This window comes from Pseudorca crassidens, chromosome 17 (genome assembly GCF_039906515.1).
Source record: "Pseudorca crassidens isolate mPseCra1 chromosome 17, mPseCra1.hap1, whole genome shotgun sequence".
In the NCBI taxonomy this organism is placed as follows: Eukaryota; Metazoa; Chordata; class Mammalia; order Artiodactyla; family Delphinidae; genus Pseudorca; species Pseudorca crassidens.
Window position 1 is genome coordinate 2606340 of NC_090312.1, and position 4966 is coordinate 2611305.

Below are 4966 nucleotides of genomic sequence, written 5' to 3' on the forward strand. Positions count from 1 at the left end.
AGGAGAGTCGGAGACCAGGCAGAGGCAGGGCCCAAGCCCTCTCACCCAGCAGTGCCCCTATGGTACCTGCAGCACCGCCCCACGTCCCCCAGGGGCCCTGAGACAGCAGAATGGACCCTCACCTGGCGGGAGCATCAGCTGCTTCCTGCCTTGGCCAGCACCATTCATCACGGCACGCCAGGCTTCTGATGCTGGTCCCCGGGCGGGAGAGGCAGAGACAAACCAATGGGATATCAAGGGCTCCAGCAACATCTTGGGTAATTTGTCCATAAACCAGAAATAATTGATCTACAGGCTGGCGAGACACCCAGCAGAATACCAAGGTGTTTGCGGCTTTTCTGCTTACTAACCCTCAACTCTTCTGGGCAGCTGACGGGCCTGGGGTCTGGCTTGGTCTTTGCAAGACTGGCGGAGTCCCAGGGGTCCAGGGGTGGGTGGGCCCTTCCTCTGGGAGCCCCGGGGCCCTGAGAGGCCGAGGCAGGTGCACCCTCACTGGTGTCCATGGAGCCGCGCTGGTACATTGGGGGCTGGGGTCACAGAGGTCAGCTCACCCCTGTCCATGGGCCATGCAGGCAAGATTCCACTGAATTACAGCCAAAAAAAAAAAAAAAAAAAAATCAGAACAAAATAACGGTCAGTAGAAAGTGACTTTCTCATTTCCCCGACACACAGGCAGCTCCTCAGCGTGGGAACGGGTGGGGCTGTGGTTTTGTGGAAACGGCAGCAGAGCATCTTGGGGTGTTCCCGACAGGGAACCGGGACCCTGCTGCAGTGGCCCTGGGAAGGCGGCTCCCTGTGTGTCTGCCTCCGTGCCTGATTCCTTCTTCAGGGGCTGCAACCAGACTCAGATTTGCTTCTCCTCCCACACGCTCCCCTGCAGGTCCCCATCCCCGCTTCTCTGCTTCAGAGCCCGGGGAGCACTGAAGAGCCCGACCCCTAGGGCCTGCCGTCCCGCCTAGGGCTTTGGGCCAAGCTCCCTGGGTCCATTGTTAAGTCACTCGACAAACACGCACGGGTCCCTCTCTGAGGTGAGCCCTGTGTGCCGGCAGAGCCCCTATGGAGATCAGACAAAAACCCCAGGAAAGGACCCAAGGGGCTGGTGCAGGACCGGGGAGGACGCAGGGCAAGGAGCCCCGAGGGGGTGGGTTTCAGGTGGAGAAACCGAGCAGAGGCCCAGGGTGGGCTCCTTCTGCTTCTTTAGAGCCTGCCACCCGCAGCCTGCCATAGGCACCAAGGCCACCAGGGACCTGGGGCTCGGTGGGGGGCGGCGGGTGGGGGTGGAGGAGCCTGTCCTGTCCCACGTGTGTGCCAGCACCTGTGGAAGGGAGATGAGCCCCCTCGCGGGACAACTTCGCATCTGTCTACTCGAGACCTGTGTCTCGCCCCAGGGCCTCCAGGAAGGAGCACTGTGTGTCTGGGGCTGCTGACAGGACCAGGGGCTCTGGCTCCCTGCTGGGCTGACCTCCCACCTCTGACCGCTGACATGCTGGAGCAACGCCAGATGGACAGATCGCCTGGGCGGCAGAAGACCCGAACAAAGTAAGTTGAACGCGTCTTTGAAGGAATCCTCTGCCCGCCCCCGTGCCGGCTCCCTCCCTCAGGCTGTCTTCTCTAAATAGACCACAACATGGTGATTTTATGAACAAGTCGAGCCATGCATTATACATTTTTATGTTCTTAAGTTAACAAAGTGACTTGGAATCTAGAAAAGGCACCAAAATAAGGATTGCATTTATTTTTGCCTTCCTGAATGGCCCTCTCATCCCTTGCTGTCCCCCCCACCCCCCCCACCCCCGCCACCATGGCCCTGGCTGGGCCCTGGCTTCACCTCGCCCCACAAGTCTGGGCCCAGCCCCATCACGTACTGGTGGCCAGGTGACCCTGCCCCTCCCCCCAGCCTTCTCAAGGCCCCCTGAGGCCCTCTGACGTGCACATGCTGGGCGGAGTCCCCAGTCTAGCCCTTGAGGCCTGCAGAGTTCAGTCACCTCCGGCATCTCCCATCCCTGAGTCTCCACATGAGACGTACTGATCCCTCTCCCCTCCCCGAATACTCCACACCTCTGTGTCCGCCTAAAATGCACCTCACCTGCCCTTTGATCAGCTGGTGAACTCCTCCCCATCCTTCAAAACCCAGCTCAAATGTCCCCTCCTCTGTGAGATCTCCTGTCAGTCAGCACGCTGACAAGAGCCCGCCAACTCTTCTCAAAGTCAAAGGACAGCTTAGACTGCCGGACCAGCGAGTGCAGACTGGGAAGGGAGGAGTTGGGGGTGGTGGTCTGCAGAGGCTTAACCTGAGAAGATGTGGAAGGAGAGACAACAGCCTGGGGGTGAGGGGCCGCCCTGGTTTGGGGTGGCTGGCATGGTCAGCAAAGATGAGGTCACGGGGGTCCCATGCCCCAGCATCCTGTCACCACTGAGCATGCCCTGGCGTTGGCCTGAGTGCCCGCGGCCTGGAGGCCCACTCAGCCCCAGGCGCTGACCTGAGCCCTGCCCTCGTGGCCTTCTCTGGGCGACGATGATGTCAAAGGCCTGGGCGGGGGACAGTCTGTTCTGGGCTGCCCTGGAGGCAGAGTATGTGGCTCAGAGTTCAAAGGCGAGCTGTCCCTTGCTGAGCGTGTGGCCCTCGGCTGGACTGGCTCTCAGACCCGAGGCCGCGGGGGCCCAGGGGTGATGCTGCCCTGGGGAGAAGCGAGGGGGTTCGTCCTGTGTGCCAAGGCCCTGCTCTGGGCTGGCGCCAGGCCTGCCACTGGACATTCATTTTGGTTTCCTCCGACTGCGGCCGGGAAAGTGAAGATGTGAGTGCCTGCGTCGTGGTGCCCTCACCCTGCGCCCAGGAGCCTGGGGCAAACGCTGTGCCCTGGGCCTCTGAGTGGGCATCATTCTGCTAATGGGGGCATTTGACAGCAGGCGGTGTCCGGAGAGAAAGGCCAGGTGGGCCCCAGGTCGGCAGCCAACCCATCTGGGATCCAGGCTGGTGAGCGGGGTGAATGGCGGGTCAGCAGGCTGCCGGCGTCTGCTGCCCTGTGTGAGCGCGGGGCGCCTGCTGACTGCAGCGGCATCCGAGGCCCGCGCCCTCCCAGCCCAGGCCGGTGCGGGCCGGGGCCAGTGCGGCTCAGCAAGGAGGGGAGGACAGGGGGCCAACTTTCTCCCCAGGACCAGGGCCCTGAGCTTGGCCTATGGGGGCCTACCTGTGTGTGTGTGTGTGTGTGTGTGTGTGTGTGTGCGTGAGCACGCGTGAATGTGCTTGCATACGTGTGTGAACAAGTGTGTGTGCACATGTGCGCGTGTGCACAGATGTGTCCGTGTGTGAGTGTGGGTGTGCGCGCCCGCGAGTGTACACACAGTTACCTGCTTAGCGCAGACGTGTGGCTCTCTGTGCCCAGCGCTCCCACTGCCCTGAGCTGACCGCAGCCAGGCGTCCAGAGGAGGATGTCCAGCTTCCTCTCGGGTCTTCGGCGATTGCTCCGGTGGGTGGGTCCTGAGCCCACAAGTCGGTCTCCCCGGGGGTTTGGCCTTGTCACCCCTCCAGGAACAAGGTTGGGGCGGCCCGGGGGCCCCGGCTCCTGCCCTGGGGAGGCCCCCCTGGGAGGAGATCAGCACAGGGTGTGGTGGACCTGATGGAGAGCGAGAGGAGCCCCACCTGGGAACCCGCTTTGGGCCTCTCCGCCCCCAGCCAGCGGGCTCATGCCCGCGCCCCAGCGTCAGCCTCCAGCGTCTTCGGGGAGCGCCGTGGGGCTCGCGCAAAGCCCACGCTGCTGGCCACCCTCGGGTCCAGCGAGGCTGCCTCTCCAGGGAGCAGGTCCGCGATCCCTCGCTCAGAGAGGCCACTTGCTGCCCTGCCCCTTGCTCTCCTCTCACGGGAGCAGCTGACCTGCCAGCCAGCTCTGAGCACCCTTCAGAAGGACGCGTCCTTGGGTGGACCTTGTGCTTCTCCCCGCAGCTGGGCTCACAATCTGAGTCACCGAGGGCTTAGAACAGGGACACTGAGGCCCCGGGGGACGCCTTCCCCTCCGATCTCACTACGCACCCCCCGCCCCCCATCCAAAGAGGAGGAGGAGGAGCCTTGTCTTCCAGTGGGCGGGGTCTGCACGCGGAGGGGCCGCGGGTTCTGTGGCTGCTCTCCAGACCTTCGGGGCTCATCTGGCCCCGGCCTGTGGGGCTGGGGCACAGGGAGGGGACTTTGGCCTCCAACGGGGCCCAGAGATCAGCTACATGTCCTGAGCTGGATGGGGGCCCCCGCACAAACCCATCTAAGCCCGATGAGCCTTTTGCTGTCCTGGCTCCAGGGTGCACCCATCCCAGATCCTCGGGGAGCCCTCGTCAGGGGAGGGCCTGGGCTTGGGCACCGTTGGGCATTCCTGGGTCCTTTCCTCAGACGCTGGCACAGAATACCACCCTGCATCCACTCCAGCAGGGCATCTGTGCGAGCAGTTGTTGAGTGGTGAGCGCTTTGCTGAATTCCCCCACTGAATGACCTCGTGAATGAACGACAAGGTGGACGCAGGGGGGCAGGGAGGGGGGAACCTCCAGGCTGCTCCCCGTGCAGGGGCTGCTCCGGGGCTCCCTTGCCGATGGCTGCTGCGTTCCGGCTCAGGCAGCCTCTGCTTCTGACCGCTTGCTAAGCTCCAGGTTCACCCCCTTTCTGGAGATGCCCCCTTGGAGGGGCCTGAAGCAGCCCCCGTGTGTCTGGCGGCCTTTCTGGGCACCAGCCCAGCTGTCTCTTGTTTCCTGGGTCTCCATCCCCACTTTGGTATATTTTTCCTCCATCAATGGTATTATTTACTTGCTAAAAATGTTCCCCTCCCCATGCTCTCCAGGAGGCTTTGATAAACAAGGCTTCCTACCTTCCGACTGACCCCCAGCCTCCCTGGGGAGATGCAGCGGGCCTGCGCCAGCCCTGGGGGAACTGAACAGCCGGCAGAGGAGAGGAACAGACGGAAGCCCGGGCCAGGCAGGGGCAGCCTGA